This window comes from Scyliorhinus torazame, chromosome 22 (genome assembly GCF_047496885.1).
Source record: "Scyliorhinus torazame isolate Kashiwa2021f chromosome 22, sScyTor2.1, whole genome shotgun sequence".
In the NCBI taxonomy this organism is placed as follows: Eukaryota; Metazoa; Chordata; class Chondrichthyes; order Carcharhiniformes; family Scyliorhinidae; genus Scyliorhinus; species Scyliorhinus torazame.
In genome coordinates, this window is record NC_092728.1 from 102,876,318 (window position 1) to 102,903,908 (window position 27,591).

Consider the following 27,591-nt stretch of genomic DNA (forward strand, 5'->3'; position numbering starts at 1 on the left):
TCTGAACTTCGAACCTTGGGGAACATGTCCGTTTGAAGGGGTGCATCGCTCCCGGACATGCAACTTTCAGGGTGAGGTGGTACACCGAGGCCCCTCCTGCTCTCACAGGTGGAGGTAAAATATCCCATGAGGGAGCTGGGCTGTTGGCCCCAGTGTCCTGGGACAACAGAGCTCAGAGTGTGGACAGGGCAAACCAGCTCCTCGCCTGCTCCAAAAACCAATTCAAATTTAATCCAATTCATGGTCCCCATAAGAGAGACATACCAGATCCAGTCATTACACCCGACCTCACGCTCACCTTCGCCAAAAGGCCGAGAAGAGACTGTCTTGGGAAGATATTGACCCCTCAAACAATATCACTGACAAAAGAGGTGAGCACCCTTTTCTGTCTGCGGGATCTCACTGTGCGCACTGCGCTGTGCGCTCCCTAAACATTCCCTCCCCCCGCCACGTTTACACCATCTCATTCTCCACCCTGTTCGTCATCATGTCACCCCCACCCCCCACTCACCACACCACTCACCCTCCACAGCCCCCTGGATTGTGGCCTGTTACTTCAATAGTGCCTTCCGCACCCTCAGAGTGTCTCACAGCCAGTGAAATAGCCTTGAAACATGGTCACTGTTGCAATGTAGCAAACCCACCAGCCAATTTACTGGGGCTGTTCAGCGCAGGGCTAAATCGCTGGCTTTGAAAGCAAACCAAGGCAGGCCAGCAGCGCGGGTTCAATTCCCGTACCCGCCTCCCCGAACAGGCGCCGGAATGTGGCGACTAGGGGCTTTTCACAGTAACTTCATTGAAGCCGACTTGTGACAATAAGCGATTTTCATTTCATTTCATTCAATTTGCGCACAGCGAACTCCCACATGGAGCAACGAAGCCGCTTGCCCGGATCCCCTGTTTTTGTGATATCGGTTCAGGGATAAATACTGGACCAGCCTCCTGGGGGTAACTCCCCTCCTGCCTTCTTTGAAATAGTTGCCCCCAGGGTGGTTTTAACCCACCGGAGAGGGCAACTGTTCCCCCACCCCCCACCTTTAACATTTCAACGCAGAGACCCCGCTGACAGAAAGGGCTGGCACACCCCACCCTGAGACACTAATTCCCAAGGTCAGTGCTCAGGGTAGGGCTGGCCTTCTTGCACACTCCGCTATTGCTGGGTGTTTTTTCCCTGATGTAGTAATCGCTCATTGCACAAATCCAAGAAGACATTGCAACATGATTTGACGGGAAAGGGTTGCTGTGTCATTGGGCTAAGGCACAGTCAGTACGTCGGCCGGAACAGGCCAAGTGGTGCTATAAATACCCCTCCTGCTGGCCCAGCACCATTCACTACAGCAGCAGCCGGCAGAGCCATGGGAGCAATGGCCGTCCTGGCTGCCCTCATCTTCATCACGGCGAATCTGCTTGGATCACTCAGTGCCCCACCCCGGGCCTGCAAGATGCTCGAACCGAGAAAGATTAACACCACCAGTCCCGCGGTAAGGCCAGTGCGAATCTGATGAGCTATTGACTTGCACAGGGAAAACAACCACTGCACTTCTATAGCGCCTCCCAGCAATGCGGGACATGCAGACGTGTTTGAGCCAATGAGGGTAGACACTGCTGAAAAGTAGAAAACACGACTGCCAATTTACTCACAGTAAGTTCCCAGAAACAGCCACGTTATAATCACCAGATGACGTTTTGGAAGTGATGTTCAGAGGGAGAAGTAATTTCCTGGACACCCGGGGAGGACTCCATTGCTCATCTACTAAATAGTGGCTGCAGGATTTTTTTCTGTTCACCTGGTAAAGCACACAGAGCCCGCAATTAATGTCTGCAGCACTCCCACAGTACTGACCCTCTGACAGTGCAGCACTCCCTCAGTACTGACCCTCTGATGGTGCGGCACTCCCTCAGTACTGACCCTCTGACAGTGCAGCACTCCCTCAGTACTGACCCACTGACAGTGCGGCACTCCCTCAGTACTGACCCTCTGACAATGCGGCACTCTCTCAGTACTGACCCTCTGACAGTGCGGCACTCCCACAGTACTGACCCTCTGACAGTGCAGCACTCCCTCAGTACTGACCCACTGACAGTGCGGCACTCCCTCAGTACTGACCCTCTGACAATGCGGCACTCTCTCAGTACTGACCCTCTGACAGTGCAGCACTCCCTCAGTACTGACACTCTGACAGTGCGGGACTCCCTCAGTACTGACCCTCTGACAGTGCAGCACTCCCTCAGTACTGACCCTCTGACAGTGCAGCACTCCCTCAGTACTGACCCCCTGACAGTGCTGCACTCCCTAAATACTGACCCTCTGACAGTGCAGCACTCCCTCAGTACTGACCCTCTGACAGTGCGGCACTCCCTCAGTACTGACCCTCTGACAGTGCAGCACTCCCTCAGTACTGACCCTCTGACAGTGCAGCATTCCCTCAGCACTGACCCTCTGACAGTGTGGCACTCCCTCAGCACTGACCCTCTGACAGAGCAGCACTCCCTCAGTACTGACCCACTGACAGTGTGGCACTCCCCCAGTACTGACCCACGGACAATGCAGCACTCCCTCAGTACTGACCCTCTGACAGTGCAGCACTCCCTCAATACTGACCCCCTGACAGTGCAGCACTCCCTCAGCACTGACGCTCTGACAGTGCAGCACTCCCTCAGTACTGACCCTCTGACAGTGCAGCACTCCCTCAGTAATGACACTCTGACAGTGCAGCATTCCCTCAGCACTGACCCTCTGACAGTGCGGCACTCCCTCAGCACTGACCCTCTGACAGTGCAGCATTCCCTCAGCACTGACCCTCTGACAGTGCAGCACTCCCTCAGTACTGACCCTCTGACAGTGCGGCACTCCCTCAGTACTGACCCTCTGACAGTGCAGTGCGCCCTCAGTACTGACCCTCTGACAGTGCGGCACTCCCTCAGTACTGACCCTCTGACAGTGTGGCACTCACTCAGCACTGACCCTCTGACAGTGCAGCACTCCCTCAGTACTGACCCTCTGACAGTGCAGCACTCCCTCAGTACTGACCCTCGGACAGTGCAGCACTCCCTCAGTACTGACCCTCTGACAGTGCAGCACTCCCTCAGCACTGACCCTCTGACAGTGCGGCACTCCCTCAGCACTGACCCTCTGACAGTGCAGCACTCCCTCAGTACTGACCCTCTGACAGTGCAGCACTCCCTCAGTACTGACCCTCTGACAGTGCTACACTCCCTCAGTACTGACCCGCTGACAGTGCAGCACTCCCTCAGTACTGACCGTCTGACAGTGCAGCACTCCCTCAGTACTGACCGTCTGACAGTGCAGCACTCCCTCAGTATTGACCCTCTGACAGTGCAGCACTCCCTCAGTACTGACCCTCTGACAGTGCTACACTCCCTCAGTACTGACCCTCTGACAGTGCAGCACTCCCTCAGTACTGACCCTCTGACAGTGCAGCCGTCCCTCAGTACTGACCCTCTGACAGTGCAGCACTCCCTCAGTACTGACCCTCTGACAGTGCAGCCGTCCCTCAGTACTGACCCTTGGACAATGCAGCACTCCCTCAGTCCTGACCTTCTGACAGTGCTACACTCCCTCAGTACTGACCCTCTGACAGTGCAGCACTCCCTCAGTATTGTGCTTCTGACAGTGCTACACTCCCTCAGTACTGACCCTCTGACAGTGCGGCACTCCCTCAGTATTGACCCTCTGATAGTGCGGCACTCCCTCAGTACTGACCCTCTGACAGTGATACACTCCCTCAGTACTGATACTCTGACAGTGTGGCACTCCCTCAGTACTGACCGTCTGACAGTACAGCACTCCCTCAGTATTGACCCTCTGTCAGTGCAGCACTCCCTCGGAATTGACCCTCTGTCAGTGCAGCTCTCCCTGAGTACTGACCCTCTGACAGTGCAGCTCTCCCTCATTACTGAACATCTGACAGTGCAGCACTCCCTCAGTCCTGACCCTCTGACAGTGCAGCACTCCCTCAGTATTGACCCTCTGTCAGTGCAGCACTCCCTTAGTACTGACCCTCTGACAGTGCAGCACTCCCTCGGAATTGACCCTCTGTCAGTGCAGCTCTCCCTGAGTACTGACCCTCTGACAGTGCAGCTCTCCCTCATTACTGAACATCTGACAGTGCAGCACTCCCTCAGTCCTGACCCTCTGACAGTGCAGCACTCCCTCAGTATTGACCCTCTGTCAGTGCAGCACTCCCTTAGTACTGACCCTCTGACAGTGCAGCACTCCCTCAGTACTGACCCTCTGTCAGTGCAGCACTCCCTCAGGACTGACTCTCTGAGAGTGTGCACTCCCTCTGTCCTGACCCTCTGACGGTGCGGCACTCCCTCAGTACTGATCCTCTGACAGTGCAGCACTCCCTCAGTACTGACTCTCTGAGAGTGTGCACTCCCTCAGTACTGACCCTCTGACAGTGTGCACTCCCTCAGTACTGACCCTCTGACAGTGCAGCACTCCCACAGTACTGACCCTCTGACAGTGCAGTACTCCCTCAGTACTGACGCTCTGACAGTATGAGAACTCCGTCAGTACTGACTCTCTGACAGTGCAGCACTCCCTCAGTACTGACCCTCTGACAGTGCAGCACTCCCTCAGTACTGACCCTCTGATAGTACAGCGCTCCCACAGTACTGACCCTCTGACAATGCGGCACTCCCTCAGTACTGACCCTCTGACAGTGCAGCACTCCCTCAGTATTGACCCTCTGACAGTGCAGAACCGCCTCAGTCCTGACCCTCTGACAGTGCAGCACTCCCTCAGTACTGACCCTCTGACAGTGCAGCACTCCCTCAGTACTGACCCTCTGACAGTATGAGAACTCCGTCAGTACTGACTCTCTGACAGTGCAGCACTCGCTCAGTACTGACCCTCTGACAGTGCAGTACTCCCTCAGTACTGACCCTCTGATAGTACAGCGCTCCCACAGTACTGACCCTCTGACAATGCAGCACTCCCTCAGTACTGACCCTCTGACAGTGCAGCACTGCCTCAGTACTGACCCTCTGACAGTGCAGCACTCCCTCAGTACTGAACCACTGACAGTGCGGCACTCCCTCAGTACTGACCCTCTGGCAGTGCAGGACTCCCTCAGTACTGACCCTCTGACAGTGCAGCGCTCCCTCAGTACTGACCCTCTGACAGTGCTACACTCCCTCAGTACTGACACTCTGACACTGTGGCACTCCCTCAGTACTGACCGTCTGACAGTGCAGCACTCCCTCAGTATTGACCCACTGACAGTGCAGCACTCCCTCAGTACTGACCCTCTGACAGTGCTACACTCCCTCAGTACTGACCCTCTGACAGTGCAGCACTCCCACAGTACTGACCCTCTGACAGTGCAGCACTCCCTCAGTAATGACCCTCTGTCAGTGCAGCACTCCCTCAGTACTGACCCTCTGACAGTGCAGCACTCCCACAGTACTGACCCTCTGACAGTGCAGTACTCCCTCAGTACTGACCCTCTGACAGTGCAGCACTCCCACAGTACTGACCCTCTGAGAGTGCAGCACTCCCTCAGTACTGACCCTATGACAGTGCGGCACTCCTTCAGTACTGACCCTCTGACAGTGCGGCACTCCCTCAGTCCTGACCCTCTGACAATGCAGCACTCCCTCAGTACTGACCCTCTGACAGTGCAGCACTCCCTCAGGACTGACCCTCTGACGGTGCAGCACTCCCTCAGTACTGACCCTCACACAGTGCAGCACTTCCTCAGTATTGACCCTCTGACAGTGCAGAACTCACTCAGTCCTGACCCTCTGATAGTGCAGCACTCCCTCAGTAATGACCCTCTGACAGTGCGGCACTCCCTCAGTACTGAGGCTCTGACAATGCAGCACTCCCTCAGTACTGAACCTCTGACAGTGTGGCACTCCCCGAGTACTGACCCTCTGACAGTGCATCATTCCCTCAGTACTGATCCTCTGACAGTGCAGCACTCCCTCAGTACTGACCCTCTGACAGTGCAGCACTCCCTCAGTACTGACCCTCTGACAGTGCAGCACTCCCTCAGTATGGACCCTCGGACAGTGCAGCACTCCCTCAGTCCTGACCATCTGACAGTGCAGCACTCCTTCAGTACTGACCCTCTGACAGTGCAGCACTCCCTCAGTACTGACCCTCTGACAGTGCGGCACTCCCTCAGTACTGACCCTTGGACAGTGCGGCACTCCCTCAGTACTGACACTCTGACAGTGCAGAACTCCCTCAGTCCTGACCCTCTGACAGTGCAGCACTCCCTCAGTACTGACACTCTGACAGTGCAGCACTCCCTCAGTACTGACCCCCTGACAGTGCGGCACTCCCTCAGTACTGCCCCACTGACAGTGCCGCACTCTCTCAGTACTGACCCTCTGACAGTGCGGCACTCCCTCAGTACTGACCCTCTGACAGTGCGGCACTCCCTCAGTACTGATCCTCTGACAGTGCAGCACTCCCTCAGTACTGACACTCTGACAGTGCAGCACTCCCTCAGTACTGACCCTCTGACAGTGCAGCACTCCCTCAGTACTGACCCTCTGACAGTGCGGCACTCCCTCAGTACTGACCCTCTGACAGTGCGGCACTCCCTCAGTACTGACTCTCTGACAGTGCGGCACTCCCGCAGTACTGACCCTCTGACAATGCAGCACTCCCTCAGGACTGACCCTCTGACAGTGCAGCACTCCCTCAGGACTGACCGTCTCACAGTGCAGCACTCCCTCAGTACTGACCCTCTGACAGTGCAGCACTCCCTCAGTACTGACCCTCTGAGAGTGCAGCACTCCCTCAGTACTGACCCTCTGACAGTGCAGCACTCCCTCAGTACTGACCCACTGACACTGCAGCACTCCATCAGCACTAACCCTCTGACAGTGCCGCACTCCCTCAGTACTGACTCTCTGACAGTGTAGCACTCCCTCAGTATTGACCCTCTGACAGTGCTGCACTCCCTCAGTACTGACACTCTGAGAGTGCAGCACTCCCTCAGTACTGACCCTTTGACAGTGCGGCACTCCCTCAGTACTGCCCCACTGACAGTGCCACACTCCCTCAGTACTGACCCTCTGACAGTGCGGCATTCCCTCAGTACTGACCCTCTGACAGTGCGGCACTCCCTCAGTACTGATCCTCTGACAGTGCAGCGCTCCCTCAGTACTGACCCTCTGACAGTGCAGCACTCCCTCAGTACTGAGCCTCTGACAGTGCGGCACTCCCTCAGCACTGACCCTCTGACAGTGCAGCACTCCCTCAGTACTGACCCTCTGACAGTGCGGCACTCCCTCAGTACTGACCCTCTGGCAGTGCAGCACTCCCTCAGTACTGACCCTCTGACAGTGCAGCATTCCCTCAGCACTGACCCTCTGACAGTGCGGCACTCCCTCAGCACTGACCCTCTGACAGTGCAGCACTCCCTCAGTACTGACCCACTGACAGTGTGGCACTCCCCCAGTACTGACCCACGGACAATGCAGCACTCCCTCAGTACTGACCCTCTGACAGTGCAGCACTCCCTCAATACTGACCCCCTGACAGTGCAGCACTCCCTCAGCACTGACGCTCTGACAGTGCAGCACTCCCTCAGTACTGACCCTCTGACAGTGCAGTGCGCCCTCAGTACTGACCCCCTGACAGTGCGGCACTCCCTCAGTACTGACCCTCTGACAGTGTGGCACTCCCTCAGCACTGACCCTCTGACAGTGCAGCACTCCCTCAGTACTGACCCTCTGACAGTGCAGCACTCCCTCAGTACTGACCCTCGGACAGTGCAGCACTCCCTCAGTACTGACCCTCTGACAGTGCAGCACTCACTCAGCACTGACCCTCTGACAGTGCGGCACTCCCTCAGCACTGACCCTCTGACAGTGCAGCACTCCCTCAGTACTGACCCTCTGACAGTGCAGCACTCCCTCAGTACTGACCCTCTGACAGTGCTACACTCCCTCAGTACTGACACTCTGACAGTGTGGCACTCTCTCAGTACTGACCGTCTGACAGTGCAGCACTCCCTCAGTATTGACCCACTGACAGTGCAGCACTCCCTCAGTACTGACCCTCTGACAGTGCTACACTCCCTCAGTACTGACCCTCTGACAGTGCAGCACTCCCTCAGTACTGACCCTCTGACAGTGCAGCCGTCCCTCAGTACTGACCCTTGGACAATGCAGCACTCCCTCAGTCCTGACCTTCTGACAGTGCTACACTCCCTCAGTACTGACCCTCTGACAGTGCAGCACTCGCTCAGTATTGACCCTCTGACAGTGCAGCACTCCCTCAGTACTGACCGTCTGACAGTGCAGCACTCCCTCAGTACTGACCGTCTGACAGTGATACACTCCCTCAGTACTGACACTCTGACAGTGTGGCACTCCCTCAGTACTGACCGTCTAACAGTACAGCACTCCCTCAGTATTGACCCTCTGTCAGTGCAGCACTCCCTCGGAATTGACCCTCTGTCAGTGCAGCTCTCCCTGAGCACTGACCCTCTGACAGTGCAGCTCTCCCTCATTACTGAATATCTGACAGTGCAGCACTCCCTTAGTCCTGACCCTCTGACAGCGCAGCACTCCCTCAGTACTGACCCTCTGTCAGTGCAGCACTCCCTTAGTACTGACCCTCTGACAGTGCAGCACTCCCTCAGTACTGAACATCTGACAGTGCAGCACACCCTCAGTCCTGACCCTCTGACAGTGCAGCACTCCCTCAGTACTGACCCTCTGTCAGTGCAGCACTCCCTTAGGACTGACCCTCTGACAGTGCAGCACTCCCTCAGTACTGATCCTCTGACAGTGCAGCATTCCCTCAGTACTGACCCTCTGACAGGGCAGCACTCCCTCAGTACAGACCCTCTGTCAGTGCGGCACTCCCTCAGTACTGACCCTCTGACAGTGCAGCACTCCCTCAGTACTGACCCTCTGACAGTGCAGCATTCCCTCAGTACTGACCCTCTGACAGTGCAGCACTCCCTCAGTACTGATCCTCTGTCAGTGCAGCACTCCCTCAGTCCTGACCCTCTGACGGTGCAGCACTCCCTCAGTACTGACTCTCTAAGAGTGTGCACTCCCTCAGTACTGACCCTCTGACAGTGTGCACTCCCTCAGTACTGACCCTCTGACAGTGCAGCACTCCCACAGTACTGACCCTCTGACAGTGCAGTACTCCCTCAGTACTGACCCTCTGACAGTATGAGAACTCCCTCAGTACTGACACTCTGACAGTGCAGCACTCCCTCAGTACTGACCCTCTGACAGTGCAGCACTCCCTCAGTACTGACCCTCTGACAGTACAGCACTCCCTCAGTACTGACACTCTGACAGTGCAGCACTCCCTCAGCACTAACCCTCTGACAGTGCCGCAGTCCCTCAGTACTGACCCTCTGGCAGTGCAGCACACCCTCAGTACTGACCCTCTGACAGTGCAGCACTCCCTCAGTACTGACCCTCTGATAGGGCAGCACTCACTCAGTACTGACCCTCTGACAGTGTGGCACTCCCCGAGTACTGACCCTCTGACAGTGCATCATTCCCTCAGTACTGAACCTCTGACAGTGCAGCACACCCTCAGTACTGACCCTCTGACAGTGCAGCACTACCTCAGTACTGACCCTCTGACAGTGCCGCACTCCCTCAGTACTGACTCTCTGACAGTGTAGCACTCCCTCAGTATTGACCCTCTGACAGTGCTGCACTCCCTCAGTACTGACATTCTGAGAGTGCAGCACTCCCTCAGTACTGACCCTCTGACAGTGCGGCACTCCCTCAGTACTGCCCCACTGACAGTGCCGCACTCACTCAGTACTGACCCTCTGACAGTGCGGCACTCCCTCAGTACTGACCCTCTGACAGTGCGGCACTCCCTCAGTACTGATCCTCTGACAGTGCAGCGCTCCCTCAGTACTGACCCTCTGACAGTGCAGCACTCCCTCAGTACTGACCCTCTGACAGTGCGGCACTCCCTCAGCACTGACCCTCTGACAGTGCAGCACTCCCTCAGTACTGACCCTCTGACAGTGCGGCACTCCCTCAGTACTGACCCTCTGACAGTGCAGCACTCCCTCAGTACTGACCCTCTGACAGTGCAGCATTCCCTCAGCACTGACCCTCTGACAGTGCGGCACTCCCTCAGCACTGACCCTCTGACAGTGCAGCACTCCCTCAGTACTGACCCACTGACAGTGTGGCACTCCCCCAGTACTGACCCACGGACAATGCAGCACTCCCTCAGTACTGACCCTCTGACAGTGCAGCACTCCCTCAATACTGACCCCCTGACCGTGCAGCACTCCCTCAGCACTGACGCTCTGACAGTGCAGCACTCCCTCAGTACTGACCCTCTGACAGTGCAGTGCGCCTTCAGTACTGACCCTCTGACAGTGCGGCACTCCCTCAGTACTGACCCTCTGACAGTGTGGCACTCCCTCAGCACTGACCCTCTGACAGTGCAGCACTCCCTCAGTACTGACCCTCTGACAGTGCAGCACTCCCTCAGTACTGACCCTCGGACAGTGCAGCACTCCCTCAGTACTGACCCTCTGACAGTGCAGCACTCCCTCAGCACTGACCCTCTGACAGTGCGGCACTCCCTCAGCACTGACACTCTGACAGTGCAGCACTCCCTCAGTACTGACCCTCTGACAGTGCAGCACTCCCTCAGTACTGACCCTCTGACAGTGCTACACTCCCTCAGTACTGACACTCTGACAGTGTGGCACTCCCTCAGTACTGACCGTCTGACAGTGCAGCACTCCCTCAGTATTGACCCACTGACAGTGCAGCACTCCCTCAGTACTGACCCTCTGACAGTGCTACACTCCCTCAGTACTGACCCTCTGACAGTGCAGCACTCCCTCAGTACTGACCCTCTGACAGTGCAGCCGTCCCTCAGTACTGACCCTTGGACAATGCAGCACTCCCTCAGTCCTGACCTTCTGACAGTGCTACACTCCCTCAGTACTGACCCTCTGACAGTGCAGCACTCGCTCAGTATTGACCCTCTGACAGTGCAGCACTCCCTCAGGACTGACCGTCTGACAGTGCAGCACTCCCTCAGTACTGACCGTCTGACAGTGATACACTCCCTCAGTACTGACACTCTGACAGTGTGGCACTCCTTCAGTACTGACCGTCTAACAGTACAGCACTCCCTCAGTATTGACCCTCTGTCAGTGCAGCACTCCCTCGGAATTGACCCTCTGACAGTGCAGCTCTCCCTCATTACTGAATATCTGACAGTGCAGCACTCCCTCAGTCCTGACCCTCTGACAGTGCAGCACTCCCTCAGTACTGACCCTCTGTCAGTGCAGCACTCCCTTAGTACTGACCCTCTGACAGTGCAGCACTCCCTCAGTACTGAACATCTGACAGTGCAGCACTCCCTCAATCCTGACCCTCTGACAGTGCAGCACTCCCTCAGTACTGACCCTCTGTCAGTGCAGCACTCCCTTAGTACTGACCCTCTGACAGTGCAGCACTCCCTCAGTACTGATCCTCTGACAGTGCAGCATTCCCTCAGTACTGACCCTCTGACAGGGCAGCACTCCCTCAGTACTGACCCTCTGACAGTGCAGCACTCCCACAGCACTGACCCTCTGACAGTGCAGTACTCCCTCAGTACTGACCCTCTGACAGTATGAGAACTCCCTCAGTACTGACACTCTGACAGTGCAGCACTCCCTCAGTACTGACACTCTGACAGTGTGGCACTCCCTCAGTACTGACCGTCTAACAGTACAGCACTCCCTCAGTATTGACCCTCTGTCAGTGCAGCACTCCCTCGAAATTGACCCTCTGTCAGTGCAGCTCTCCCTGAGCACTGACCCTCTGACAGTGCAGCTCTCCCTCATTACTGAATATCTGACAGTGCAGCACTCCCTCAGTCCTGAACCTCTGACAGTGCAGCACTCCCTCAGTACTGACCCTCTGTCAGTGCAGCACTCCCTTAGTACTGACCCTCTGACAGTGCAGCACTCCCTCAGTACTGAACATCTGACAGTGCAGCACTCCCTCAGTCCTGACCCTCTGACAGTGCAGCACTCCCTCAGTACTGACCCTCTGTCAGTGCAGCACTCCCTTAGTACTGACCCTCTGACAGTGCAGCACTCCCTCAGTACTGATCCTCTGACAGTGCAGCATTCCCTCAGTACTGACCCTCTGACAGGGCAGCACTCCCTCAGTACAGACCCTCTGTCAGTGCGGCACTCCCTCAGTACTGACCCTCTGACAGTGCAGCACTCCCTCAGTACTTACCCTCTGACAGTGCAGCATTCCCTCAGTACTGTCCCTCTGACAGTGCAGCACTCCCTCAGTACTGATCCTCTGTCAGTGCAGCACTCCCTCAGTCCTGACCCTCTGTCGGTGCAGCACTCCCTCAGTACTGACTCTCTAAGAGTGTGCACTCCCTCAGTACTGACCCTCTGACAGTGTGCACTCCCTCAGTACTGACCCTCTGACAGTGCAGCACTCCCACAGTACTGACCCTCTGACAGTGCAGTACTCCCTCTGTACTGACCCTCTGACAGTATGAGAACTCCCTCAGTACTGACACTCTGACAGTGCAGCACTCCCTCAGTACTGACCCTCTGACAGTGCAGCACTCCCTCAGTACTGACCCTCTGACAGTACAGCAGTCCCTCAGTACTGACCCTCTGACAGTGCAGCACTCCCTCAGTCCTGACCCTCTGATAGTGCAGCACTCCCTCAGTAATGACCCTCTGACAGTGCGGCACTCCCTCAGTACTGAGGCTCTGACAATGCAGCACTCCCTGAGTACTGAACCTCTGACAGTGTGGCACTCCCCGAGTACTGACCCTCTGACAGTGAATCATTCCCTCAGTACTGATCCTCTGACAGTGCGGCACTCCCTCAGTACTGACCCTTGGACAGTGCGGCACTCCCTCAGTACTGACACTCTGACAGTGCAGAACTCCCTCAGTCCTGACCCTCTGACAGTGCAGCACTCCCTCAGTACTGACACTCTGACAGTGCAGCACTCCCTCAGTACTGACCCTCTGACAGTGCGGCACTCCCTCAGTACTGCCCCACTGACAGTGCCGCACTCTCTCAGTACAGACCCTCTGACAGTGCGGCACTCCCTCAGTACTGACCCTCTGACAGTGCGGCACTCCCTCAGTACTGACCCTCTGACAGTGCAGCACTCCCTCAGTACTGACCCTCTGAGAGTGCAGCACTCCCTCAGTACTGACCCTCTGACAGTGCAGCACTCCCTCAGTACTGACCGTCTCACAGTGCAGCACTCCCTCAGTACTGACCCTCTGACAGTGCAGCACTCCCTCAGTACTGACCCTCTGAGAGTGCAGCACTCCCTCAGTACTGACCCTCTGACAGTGCAGCACTCCCTCAGTACTGACCCACTGACACTGCAGCACTCCATCAGCACTAACCCTCTGACAGTGCCGCACTCCCTCTCTGACAGTGTAGCACTCCCTCAGTATTGACCCTCTGACAGTGCTGCACTCCCTCAGTCCTGACCTTCTGACAGTGCTACACTCCCTCAGTACTGACCCTCTGACAGTGCAGCACTCGCTCAGTATTGATGTCTGACAGTGCAGCACTCCCTCAGTACTGACCGTCTGACAGTGATACACTCCCTCAGTACTGACACTCTGACAGTGTGGCACTCCCTCAGTACTGACCGTCTAACAGTACAACACTCCCTCAGTACTGACCCTCTGACAGTGCAGCACCACCTCAGTACTGACCCTCTGACAGTGCAGCACTCCCTCAGTACTGACACTCTGACAGTGCAGCACTCCCTCAGCACTAACCCTCTGACAGTGCCGCACTCCCTCAGTACTGACCCTCTGGCAGTGCAGCACACCCTCAGTACTGACCCTCTGACAGTGCAGCACTCCCTCAGTACTGACGCTCTGGCAGTGCAGCACACCCTCAGTACTGACCCTCTGACAGTGCAGCACTCCCTCAGTCCTTACCCTCTGACAGTGCAGCACTCCCATAGTACTGACCCTCTGACAGTGCAGCACTCCCTCAGTACTGACCCTCTGACAGTGCAGCACTCCCTCAGTACTGACCCTCTGACAGTGCAGCACTCCCTCAGCACGAAACCTCTGACAGTGCAGCACTCCCTCAGTACTGACCATCTGACAATGCGGCACTCCCTCAGTATTGACCCTCTGACAGTGCAGCAGTCCCTCAAAACTGACCCTCTGAGAGTGCAGCTCTCCCTCAGTACTGACCCTCTGACAGTGCAGCACTCCCTCAGTACTGACCCACTGACACTGTAGCACTCCATCAGCACTAACCCTCTGACAGTGCCGCACTCCCTCAGTACTGACTCTCTGACAGTGTAGCACTCCCTCAGTATTGACCCTCTGACAGTGCTGCACTCCCTCAGTACTGACACTCTGAGAGTGCAGCACTCCCTCAGTACTGACCCTCTGACAGTGCGGCACTCCCTCAGTACTGCCCCACTGACAATGCCGCACTCCCTCAGTACTGACCCTCTGACAGTGCGGCACTCCCTCAGTACTGACCCTCTGACAGTGCGGCACTCCCTCAGTACTGATCCTCTGACAGTGCAGCACTCCCTCAGTACTGACCCTCTGACAGTGCGGCACTCCCTCAGCACTGACCCTCTGACAGTGCAGCACTCCCTCAGTACTGACCCTCTGACAGTGCGGCACTCCCTCAGTACTGACCCTCTGACAGTGCAGCACTCCCTCAGTACTGACCCTCTGACAGTGCAGCATTCCCTCAGCACTGACCCTCTGACAGTGCGGCACTCCCTCAGCACTGACTCTCTGACAGTGCAGCACTCCCTCAGTACTGACCCTCTGACAGTGCAGCACTCCCTCAGTACTGACCCTCTGACAGTGCAGCACTCCCTCCGTACTGACCCTCTGACAGTGCAGCACTCCCTCAGTACTGACCCTCTGACAGTGCAGCACACCCTCAGCACTGACCCTCTGACAGCGCAGCACTCCCTCAGTACTGACCCTCTGACAGTGCAGCACTCCCTCAGTACTGACCCTCGGACAGTGCAGCACTCCCTCAGTACTGACCCTCTGACAGTGCAGCACTCCCTCAGCACTGACCCTCTGACAGTGCGGCACTCCCTCAGCACTGACCCTCTGACAGTGCAGCACTCCCTCAGTACTGACCCTCTGACAGTGCAGCATTCCCTCAGTACTGACCCTCTGACAGTGCTACACTCCCTCAGTACTGACACTCTGACAGTGTGGCACTCCCTCAGTACTGACCGTCTGACAGTGCAGCACTCCCTCAGTATTGTCCCACTGACAGTGCAGCACTCCCTCAGTACTGACCCTCTGACAGTGCTACACTCCCTCAGTACTGACCCTCTGACAGTGCAGCACTCCCTCAGTACTGACCCTCTGACAGTGCAGCCGTCCCTCAGTACTGACCCTTGCACAATGCAGCACTCCCTCAGTCCTGACCTTCTGACAGTGCTACACTCCCTCAGTACTGACCCTCTGACAGTGCAGCACTCGCTCAGTATTGACCCTCTGACAGTGCAGCACTCCCTCAGTACTGACCGTCTGACAGTGCAGCACTCCCTCAGTACTGACCGTCTGACAGTGATACACTCCCTCAGTACTGACACTCTGACAGTGTGGCACTCCCTCAGTACTGACCGTCTAACAGTACAGCACTCCCTCAGTATTGACCCTCTGTCAGTGCAGCACTCCCTCGGAATTGGCCCTCTGTCAGTGCAGCTCTCCCTGAGCACTGACCCTCTGACAGTGCAGCTCTCCCTCATTACTGAATATCTGACAGTGCAGCACTCCCTCAGTCCTGACCCTCTGACAGCGCAGCACTCCCTCAGTACTGACCCTCTGTCAGTGCAGCACTCCCTTAGTACTGACCCTCTGACAGTGCAGCACTCCCTCAGTACTGAACATCTGACAGTGCAGCACTCCCTCAGTCCTGACCCTCTGACAGTGCAGCACTCCCTCAGTACTGACCCTCTGCCAGTGCAGCACTCCCTTAGTACTGACCCTCTAACAGTGCAGCACTCTCTCAGTACTGATCCTCTGACAGTGCAGCATTCCCTCAGTACTGACCCTCTGACAGGGCAGCACTCCCTCAGTACAGACCCTCTGTCAGTGCGGCACTCCCTCAGTACTGACCCTCTGACAGTGCAGCACTCCCTCAGTACTGACCCTCTGACAGTGCAGCATTCCCTCAGTACTGACCTTCTGACAGTGCAGCACTCCCTCAGTACTGATCCTCTGTCAGTGCAGCACTCCCTCAGTCCTGACCCTCTGACGGTGCAGCACTCCCTCAGTACTGACTCTCTAAGAGTGTGCACTCCCTCAGTACTGACCCTCTGACAGTGTGCACTCCCTCAGTACTGACCCTCTGACAGTGCAGCACTCCCACAGTACTGACCCTCTGACAGTGCAGCACTCCCTCAGTACTGACCCTCTGACAGTGCAGCACTCCCTCAGTACTGACACTCTGACAGTACAGCACTCCCTCAGTACTGACCCTCTGACAGTGCAGCACTCCCTCAGTACTGACCCTCTGACAGTGCAGCACTCACTCAGTACTGACCCTCTGACAGTGTGGCACTCCCCGAGTACTGACCCTCTGACAGTGCGTCATTCCCTCAGTACTGAACCTCTGACAGTGCAGCACTCCCTCAGTACTGACCCTCTGACAGTGCAGCACTCCCTCAGTACTGACACTCAGACAGTGCGGGACTCCCTCAGTACTGACCCTCTGACAATGCAGCATTCCCTCAGTACTGACCCTCTGACAGTGCGGCACTCCCTCAGTACTGACCCCATGACAGTGCAGCACTCCCTCAGTACTGACACTCTGACAGTGCAGCACTACCTCAGTACTGAACCTCTGACAGTGCAGCACTCCCTCAGTACTGACACTCTGACAGTGCAGCACTCCCTCAGCACTAACCCTCTGACAGTGCCGCACTCCCTCAGTACTGACCCTCTGGCAGTGCAGCACACCCTCAGTACTGACCCTCTGACAGTGCAGCACTCCCTCAGTACTGACCCTCTGACAGTGCAGCACTCACTCAGTACTGACCCTCTGACAGTGTGGCACTCCCCGAGTACTGACCCTCTGACAGTGCGTCATTCCCTCAGTACTGAACCTCTGACAGTGCAGCACTACCTCAGTACTGACCCTCTGACAGTGCCGCACTCCCTCAGTACTGACTCTCTGACAGTGTAGCACTCCCTCAGTATTGACCCTCTGACAGTGCTGCACTCCCTCAGTACTGACATTCTGAGAGGGCAGCACTCCCTCAGTACTGACCCTCTGACAGTGCGGCACTCCCTCAGTGCTGCCCCACTGACAGTGCCGCACTCCCTCAGTACTGACCCTCTGACAGTGCGGCACTCCCTCAGTACTGACCCTCTGACAGTGCAGCACTCCCTCAGTACTGACCCTCTGACAGTGCAGCACTCACTCAGTACTGACCCTCTGACAGTGTGGCACTCCCCGAGTACTGACCCTCTGACAGTGCGTCATTCCCTCAGTACTGAACCTCTGACAGTGCAGCACTCCCTCAGTACTGACCCTCTGACAGTGCAGCACTCCCTCAGTACTGACACTCAGACAGTGCGGGACTCCCTCAGTACTGACCCTCTGACAATGCAGCATTCCCTCAGTACTGACCCTCTGACAGTGCGGCACTCCCTCAGTACTGACCCCATGACAGTGCAGCACTCCCTCAGTACTGACACTCTGACAGTGCAGCACTACCTCAGTACTGAACCTCTGACAGTGCAGCACTCCCTCAGTACTGACACTCTGACAGTGCAGCACTCCCTCAGCACTAACCCTCTGACAGTGCCGCACTCCCTCAGTACTGACCCTCTGGCAGTGCAGCACACCCTCAGTACTGACCCTCTGACAGTGCAGCACTCCCTCAGTACTGACCCTCTGACAGTGCAGCACTCACTCAGTACTGACCCTCTGACAGTGTGGCACTCCCCGAGTACTGACCCTCTGACAGTGCGTCATTCCCTCAGTACTGAACCTCTGACAGTGCAGCACTACCTCAGTACTGACCCTCTGACAGTGCCGCACTCCCTCAGTACTGACTCTCTGACAGTGTAGCACTCCCTCAGTATTGACCCTCTGACAGTGCTGCACTCCCTCAGTACTGACATTCTGAGAGGGCAGCACTCCCTCAGTACTGACCCTCTGACAGTGCGGCACTCCCTCAGTGCTGCCCCACTGACAGTGCCGCACTCCCTCAGTACTGACCCTCTGACAGTGCGGCACTCCCTCAGTACTGACCCTCTGACAGTGCGGCACTCCCTCAGTACTGACTCTCTGACAGTGTAGCACTCCCTCAGTATTGACCCTCTGACAGTGCTGCACTCCCTCAGTACTGACATTCTGAGAGTGCAGCACTCCCTCAGTACTGACCCTCTGACAGTGCGGCACTCCCTCAGTACTGCCCCACTGACAGTGCCGCACTCCCTCAGTACTGACCCTCTGACAGTGCGGCACTCCCTCAGTACTGACCCTCTGACAGTGCGGCACTCCCTCAGTACTGATCCTCTGACAGTGCAGCGCTCCCTCAGTACTGACAATCTGACAGTGCAGCACTCCCTCAGTACTGACCCTCTGACAGTGCGGCACTCCCTCAGCACTGACCCTCTGACAGTGCAGCACTCCCTGAGTACTGACCCTCTGACAGTGCGGCACTCCCTCAGTACTGACCCTCTGACAGTGCAGCACTCCCTCAGTACTGACCCTCTGACAGTGCAGCATTCCCTCAGCACTGACCCTCTGACAGTGCGGCACTCCCTCAGCACTGACCCTCTGACAGTGCAGCACTCCCTCAGTACTGACCCACTGACAGTGTGGCACTCCCCCAGTACTGACCCACGGACAATGCAGCACTCCCTCAGTACTGACCCTCTGACAGTGCAGCACTCCCTCAATACTGACCCCCTGACAGTGCAGCACTCCCTCAGCACTGACGCTCTGACAGTGCAGCACTCCCTCAGTACTGACCCTCTGACAGTGCAGTGCGCCCTCAGTACTGACCCTCTGACAGTGCGGCACTCCCTCAGTACTGACCCTCTGACAGTGTGGCACTCCCTCAGCACTGACCCTCTGACAGTGCAGCACTCCCTCTGTACTGACCCTCTGACAGTGCAGCACTCCCTCAGTACTGACCCTCGGTCAGTGCAGCACTCCCTCAGTACTGACCCTCTGACAGTGCAGCACTCCCTCAGCACTGACCCTCTGACAGTGCGGCAGTCCCTCAGCACTGACCCTCTGACAGTGCTGCACTCCCTCAGTACTGACCCTCTGACAGTGCAGCACTCCCTCAGTACTGACCCTCTGACAGTGCTACACTCCCTCAGTACTGACACTCTGACAGTGTGGCACTCCCTCAGTACTGACCGTCTGACAGTGCAGCACTCCCTCAGTATTGACCCACTGACAGTGCAGCACTCCCGCAGTACTGACCCTCTGACAGTGCTACACTCCCTCAGTACTGACCCTCTGACAGTGCAGCACCCCCTCAGTACTGACCCTCTGACAGTGCAGCCGTCCCTCAGTACTGACCCTTGCACAATGCAGCACTCCCTCAGTCCTGACCTTCTGACAGTGCTACACTCCCTCAGTACTGACCCTCTGACAGTGCAGCACTCGCTTAGTATTGACCCTCTGACAGTGCAGCACTCCCTCAGTACTGACCGTCTGACAGTGCAGCACTCCCTCAGTACTGACCGTCTGACAGTGATGCACTCCCTCAGTACTGACACTCTGACAGTGTGGCACTCCCTCAGTACTGACCGTCTAACAGTACAGCACTCCCTCAGTATTGACCCTCTGTCAGTGCAGCACTCCCTCGGAATTGACCCTCTGTCAGTGCAGCTCTCCCTGAGCACTGACCCTCTGACAGTGCAGCTCTCCCTCATTACTGAATATCTGACAGTGCAGCACTCCCTCAGTCCTGACCCTCTGACAGTGCAGCACTCCCTCAGTACTGACCCTCTGTCAGTGCAGCACTCCCTTAGTACTGACCCTCTGACAGTGCAGCACTCCCTCAGTACTGAACATCTGACAGTGCAGCACTCCCTCAGTCCTGACCCTCTGACGGTGCAGCACTCCCTCAGTACTGACTCTCTAAGAGTGTGCACTCCCTCAGTACTGACCCTCTGACAGTGTGCACTCCCTCAGTACTGACCCTCTGACAGGGCAGCACTCCCTCAGTACAGACCCTCTGTCAGTGCGGCACTCCCTCAGTACTGACCCTCTGACAGTGCAGCACTCCCTCAGTACTGACCCTCTGACAGTGCAGCATTCCCTCAGTACTGACCCTCTGACAGTGCAGCACTCCCTCAGTACTGATCCTCTGTCAGTGCAGCACTCCCTCAGTCCTGACCCTCTGACGGTGCAGCATTCCCTCAGTACTGACTCTCTAAGAGTGTGCACTCCCTCAGTACTGACCCTCTGACAGTGTGCACTCCCTCAGTACTGACCCTCTGACAGTGCAGCACTCCCACAGTACTGACCCTCTGACAGTGCAGTACTCCCTCAGTACTGACCCTCTGACAGTATGAGAACTCCCTCAGTACTGACACTCTGACAGTGCAGCACTCCCTCAGTACTGACCATCTGACAGTGCAGCACTCGCTCAGTACTGACCCTCTGACAGTACAGCTCTCCCTCAGTACTGGCCCTCTGACAGTGCAGCACTCCCTCAGTACTGACCCTCTGTCAGTGCAGCACTCCCTTAGTACTGACCCTCTGACAGTGCAGCACTCCCTCAGTACTGATCCTCTGACAGTGCAGCATTCCCTCAGTACTGACCCTCTGACAGGGCAGCACTCCCTCAGTACAGACCCTCTGTCAGTGCGGCACTCCCTCAGTACTGACCCTCTGACAGTGCAGCACTCCCTCAGTACTGACCCTCTGACAGTGCAGCATTCCCTCAGTACTGACCCTCTGACAGTGCAGCACTCCCTCAGTACTGATCCTCTGTCAGTGCAGCACTCCCTCAGTCCTGACCCTCTGACGGTGCAGCACTCCCTCAGTAATGACTCTCTAAGAGTGTGCACTCCCTCAGTACTGACCCTCTGACAGTGTGCACTCCCTCAGTACTGACCCTCTGACAGTGCAGCACTCCCACAGTACTGACCCTCTGACAGTGCAGTACTACCTCAGTACTGACCCTCTGACAGTATGAGAACTCCCTCAGTACTGACACTCTGACAGTGCAGCACTCCCTCAGTACTGACACTCTGACAGTGTGGCACTCGCTCAGTACTGACCGTCTAACAGTACAGCACTCCCTCAGTATTGACCCTCTGTCAGTGCAGCACTCCCTCGGAATTGACCCTCTGTCAGTGCAGCTCTCCCTGAGCACTGACCCTCTGACAGTGCAGCTCTCCCTCATTACTGAATATCTGACAGTGCAGCACTCCCTCAGTCCTGACCCTCTGACAGTGCAGCACTCCCTCAGTACTGACCCTCTGTCAGTGCAGCACTCCCTTAGTACTGACCCTCTGACAGTGCAGCACTCCCTCTGTACTGAACATCTGACAGTGCAGCACTCCCTCAGTCCTGACCCTCTGACAGTGCAGCAATCCCTCAGTACTGACCCTCTGTCAGTGCAGCACTCCCTTAGTACTGACCCTCTGACAGTGCAGCACTCCCTCAGTACTGATCCTCTGTCAGTGCCGCATTCCCTCAGTACTGACCCTCTGACAGGGCAGCACTCCCTCAGTACAGACCCTCTGTCAGTGCGGCACTCCCTCAGTACTGACCCTCTGACAGTGCAGCACTCCCTCAGTACTGACCCTCTGACAGTGCAGCATTCCCTCAGTACTGACCCTCTGACAGTGCAGCACTCCCTCAGTACTGATCCTCTGTCAGTGCAGCACTCCCTCAGTCCTGACCCTCTGACGGTGCAGCACTCCCTCAGTACTGACTCTCTAAGAGTGTGCACTCCCTCAGTACTGACCCTCTGACAGTGTGCACTCCCTCAGTAGTGACCCTCTGACAGTGCAGCACTCCCACAGTACTGACCCTCTGACAGTGCAGTACTCCCTCAGTACTGACCCTCTGACATTATGAGAACTCCCTCAGTACTGACACTCTGACAGTGCAGCACTCCCTCAGTACTGACACTCAGACAGTGCGGCACTCCCTCAGTACTGACCCTCTGACAATGCAGCATTCCCTCAGTACTGACCCTCTGACAGTGCGGCACTCCCTCAGTACTGACCCCATGACAGTGCAGCACTCCCTCAGTACTGACACTCTGACAGTGCAGCACTCCCTCAGCACTAACCCTCTGACAGTGCCGCACTCCCTCAGTACTGACCCTCTGGCAGTGCAGCACACCCTCAGTACTGACCCTCTGACAGTGCAGCACTCCCTCAGTACTGACCCTCTGACAGTGCAGCACTCACTCAGTACTGACCCTCTGACAGTGCGTCATTCCCTCAGTACTGAACCTCTGACAGTGCAGCACTCCCTCAGTACTGACCCTCTGACAGTGCAGCACTACCTCAGTACTGACCCTCTGACAGTGCCGCACTCCCTCAGTACTGACTCTCTGACAGTGTAGCACTCCCTCAGTATTGACCCTCTGACAGTGCTGCACTCCCTCAGTACTGACATTCTGAGAGTGCAGCACTCCCTCAGTACTGACCCTCTGACAGTGCAGCACTCCCTCAGTACTGACCCTCTGACAGTGCGGCACTCCCTCAGTACTGATCCTCTGACAGTGCAGCGCTCCCTCAGTACTGACCCTCTGACAGTGCAGCACTCCCTCAGTACTGACCCTCTGACAGTGCGGCACTCCCTCAGCACTGACCCTCTGACAGTGCAGCACTCCCTCAGTACTGACCCTCTGACAGTGCGGCACTCCCTCAGTACTGACCCTCTGACAGTGCAGCACTCCCTCAGTACTGACCCTCTGACAGTGCAGCATTCCCTCAGCACTGACCCTCTGACAGTGCGGCACTCCCTCAGCACTGACCCTCTGACAGTGCAGCACTCCCTCAGTACTGACCCACTGACAGTGTGGCACTCCCCCAGTACTGACCCACGGACAATGCAGCACTCCCTCAGTACTGACCCTCTGACAGTGCAGCACTCCCTCAATACTGACCCCCTGACAGTGCAGCACTCCCTCAGCACTGACGCTCTGACAGTGCAGCACTCCCTCAGTACTGACCCTCTGACAGTGCAGTGCGCCCTCAGTACTGACCCTCTGACAGTGCGGCACTCCCTCAGTACTGACCCTCTGACAGTGCAGCACTCCCATAGTACTGACCCTCTGACAGTGCTACACTCCCTCAGTACTGACACTCTGACAGTGTGGCACTCCCTCAGTACTGACCGTCTGACAGTGCAGCACTCCCTCAGTATTGACCCACTGACAGTGCAGCACTCCCTCAGTACTGACCCTCTGACAGTGCAGCACTCCCTCAGTACTGACCCTCTGACAGTGCAGCCGTCCCTCAGTACTGACCCTTGGACAATGCAGCACTCCCTCAGTCCTGACCTTCTGACAGTGCTACACTCCCTCAGTACTGACCCTCTGACAGTGCAGCACTCGCTCAGTATTGACCCTCTGACAGTGCAGCACTCCCTCAGTACTGACCGTCTGACAGTGCAGCACTCCCTCAGTACTGACCGTCTGACAGTGATACACTCCCTCAGTACTGACACTCTGACAGTGTGGCACTCCCTCAGTACTGACCGTCTAACAGTACAGCACTCCCTCAGTATTGACCCTCTGTCAGTGCAGCACTCCCTCGGAATTGACCCTCTGTCAGCGCAGCTCTCCCTGAGCACTGACCCTCTGACAGTGCAGCTCTCCCTCATTACTGAATATCTGACAGTGCAGCACTCCCTCAGTCCTGACCCTCTGACAGTGCAGCACTCCCTCAGTACTGACCCTCTGTCAGTGCAGCACTCCCTTAGTACTTACCCTCTGACAGTGCAGCACTCCCTCAGTACTGAACATCTGACAGTGCAGCACTTCCTCAGTCCTGACCCTCTGACAGTGCAGCACTCCCTCAGTACTGACCCTCTGTCAGTGCAGCACTCCCTCAGTACTGACCCTCTCACAGTGCAGCACTCCCTCAGTACTGATCCTCTGACAGTGCAGCATTCCCTCAGTACTGACCCTCTGACAGGGCAGCACTCCCTCAGTACAGACCCTCTGTCAGTGCGGCACTCCCTTAGTACTGACCCTCTGACAGTGCAGCACTCCCTCAGTACTGACCCTCTGACAGTGCAGCACTCACTCAGTACTGACCCTCTGACAGTGTGGCACTCCCCGAGTACTGACCCTCTGACAGTGCGTCATTCCCTCAGTACTGAACCTCTGACAGTGCAGCACTCCCTCAGTACTGACCCTCTGACAGTGCAGCACTCCCTCAGTACTGACACTCAGACAGTGCGGCACTCCCTCAGTACTGACCCTCTGACAATGCAGCATTCCCTCAGTACTGACGCTCTGACAGTGCGGCACTCCCTCAGTACTGACCCCATGACAGTGCAGCACTCCCTCAGTACTGACCCTCTGACAGTGCAGCACTCCCTCAGCACTAACCCTCTGACAGTGCCGCACTCCCTCAGTACTGACCCTCTGGCAGTGCAGCACACCCTCAGTACTGACCCTCTGACAGTGCAGCACTCCCTCAGTACTGACCCTCTGACAGTGCAGCACTCACTCAGTACTGACCCTCTGACAGTGTGGCACTCCCCGAGTACTGACCCTCTGACAGTGCGTCATTCCCTCAGTACTGAACCTCTGACAGTGCAGCACTCCCTCAGTACTGACCCTCTGACAGTGCAGCACTACCTCAGTACTGACCCTCTGACAGTGCCGCACTCCCTCAGTACTGACTCTCTGACAGTGTAGCACTCCCTCAGTATTGACCCTCTGACAGTGCTGCACTCCCTCAGTACTGACATTCTGAGAGTGCAGCACTCCCTCAGTACTGACCCTCTGACAGTGCGGCACTCCCTCAGTACTGCCCCACTGACAGTGCCGCACTCCCTCAGTACTGACCCTCTGACAGTGCGGCACTCCCTCAGTACTGACCCTCTGACAGTGCGGCACTCCCTCAGTACTGATCCTCTGACAGTGCAGCGCTCCCTCAGTACTGACCCTCTGACAGTGCAGCACTCCCTCAGTACTGACCCTCTGACAGTGCGGCACTCCCTCAGCACTGACCCTCTGACAGTGCAGCACTCCCTCAGTACTGACCCTCTGACAGTGCGGCACTCCCTCAGTACTGACCCTCTGACAGTGCAGCACTCCCTCAGTACTGACCCTCTGACAGTGCAGCATTCCCTCAGCACTGACCCTCTGACAGTGCGGCACTCCCTCAGCACTGACCCTCTGACAGTGCAGCACTTCCTCAGTACTGACCCACTGACAGTGTGGCACTCCCCCAGTACTGACCCACGGACAATGCAGCACACCCTCAGTACTGACCCTCTGACAGTGCAGCACTCCCTCAATACTGACCCCCTGACAGTGCAGCACTCCGTCAGCACTGACGCTCTGACAGTGCAGCACTCCCTCAGTACTGACCCTCTGACAGTGCAGTGCGCCCTCAGTACTGACCCTCTGACAGTGCGGCACTCCCTCAGTACTGACCCTCTGACAGTGTGGCACTCCCTCAGCACTGACACTCTGACAGTGCAGCACTCACTCAGTACTGACCCTCTGACAGTGCAGCACTCCCATAGTACTGACCCTCTGACAGTGCTACACTCCCTCAGTACTGACACTCTGACAGTGTGGCACTCCCTCAGTACTGACCGTCTGACAGTGCAGCACTCCCTCAGTATTGACCCACTGACAGTGCAGCACTCCCTCAGTACTGACCCTCTGACAGTGCTACACTCCCTCAGTACTGACCCTCTGACAGTGCAGCACTCCCCCAGTACTGACTCTCTGACAGTGCAGCACTCCCTCAGTACTGACCCTCTGACAGTGCAGCACTCCCTCTGTACTGACCCTCTGACAGTGCAGCACTCCCTCAGTACTGACCCTCTGACAGTGCAGCACTCCCTCAGTACTGACCCTCTGACAGTGCAGCCGTCCCTCAGTACTGACCCTTGGACAATGCAGCACTCCCTCAGTCCTGACCTTCTGACAGTGCTACACTCCCTCAGTACTGACCCTCTGACAGTGCAGCACTCGCTCAGTATTGACCCTCTGACAGTGCAGCACTCCCTCAGTACTGACCGTCTGACAGTGCAGCACTCCCTCAGTACTGACCGTCTGACAGTGATACACTCCCTCAGTACTGACACTCTGACAGTGTGGCACTCCCTCAGTACTGACCGTCTAACAGTACAGCACTCCCTCAGTATTGACCCTCTGTCAGTGCAGCACTCCCTCGGAATTGACCCTCTGTCAGTGCAGCTCTCCCTGAGCACTGACCATCTGACAGTGCAGCTCTCCCTCATTACTGAATATCTGACAGTGCAGCACTCCCTCAGTACTGACACTCAGACAGTGCGGCACTCCCTCAGTACTGACCCTCTGACAATGCAGCATTCCCTCAGTACTGACCCTCTGACAGTGCGGCACTCCCTCAGTACTGACCCCATGACAGTGCAGCACTCCCTCAGTACTGACACTCTGACAGTGCAGCACTCCCTCAGCACTAACCCTCTGACAGTGCCGCACTCCCTCAGTACTGACCCTCTGGCAGTGCAGCACACTCTCAGTACTGACCCTCTGACAGTGCAGCACTCCCTCAGTACTGACCCTCTGACAGTGCAGCACTCACTCAGTACTGACCCTCAGACAGTGCGTCATTCCCTCAGTACTGAACCTCTGACAGTGCAGCACTCCCTCAGTACTGACCCTCTGACAGTGCAGCACTACCTCAGTACTGACCCTCTGACAGTGCCGCACTCCCTCAGTACTGACTCTCTGACAGTGTAGCACTCCCTCAGTATTGACCCTCTGACAGTGCTGCACTCCCTCAGTACTGACATTCTGAGAGTGCAGCACTCCCTCAGTACTGACCCTCTGACAGTGCAGCACTCCCTCAGTACTGACCCTCTGACAGTGCGGCACTCCCTCAGTACTGATCCTCTGACAGTGCAGCGCTCCCTCAGTACTGACCCTCTGACAGTGCAGCACTCCCTCAGTACTGACCCTCTGACAGTGCGGCACTCCCTCAGCACTGACCCTCTGACAGTGCAGCACTCCCTCAGTACTGACCCTCTGACAGTGCGGCACTCCCTCAGTACTGACCCTCTGACAGTGCAGCACTCCCTCAGTACTGACCCTCTGACAGTGCAGCATTCCCTCAGCACTGACCCTCTGACAGTGCGGCACTCCCTCAGCACTGACCCTCTGACAGTGCAGCACTCCCTCAGTACTGACCCACTGACAGTGTGGCACTCCCCCAGTACTGACCCACGGACAATGCAGCACTCCCTCAGTACTGACCCTCTGACAGTGCAGCACTCCCTCAATACTGACCCCCTGACAGTGCAGCACTCCCTCAGCACTGACGCTCTGACAGTGCAGCACTCCCTCAGTACTGACCCTCTGACAGTGCAGTGCGCCCTCAGTACTGACCCTCTGACAGTGCGGCACTCCCTCAGTAC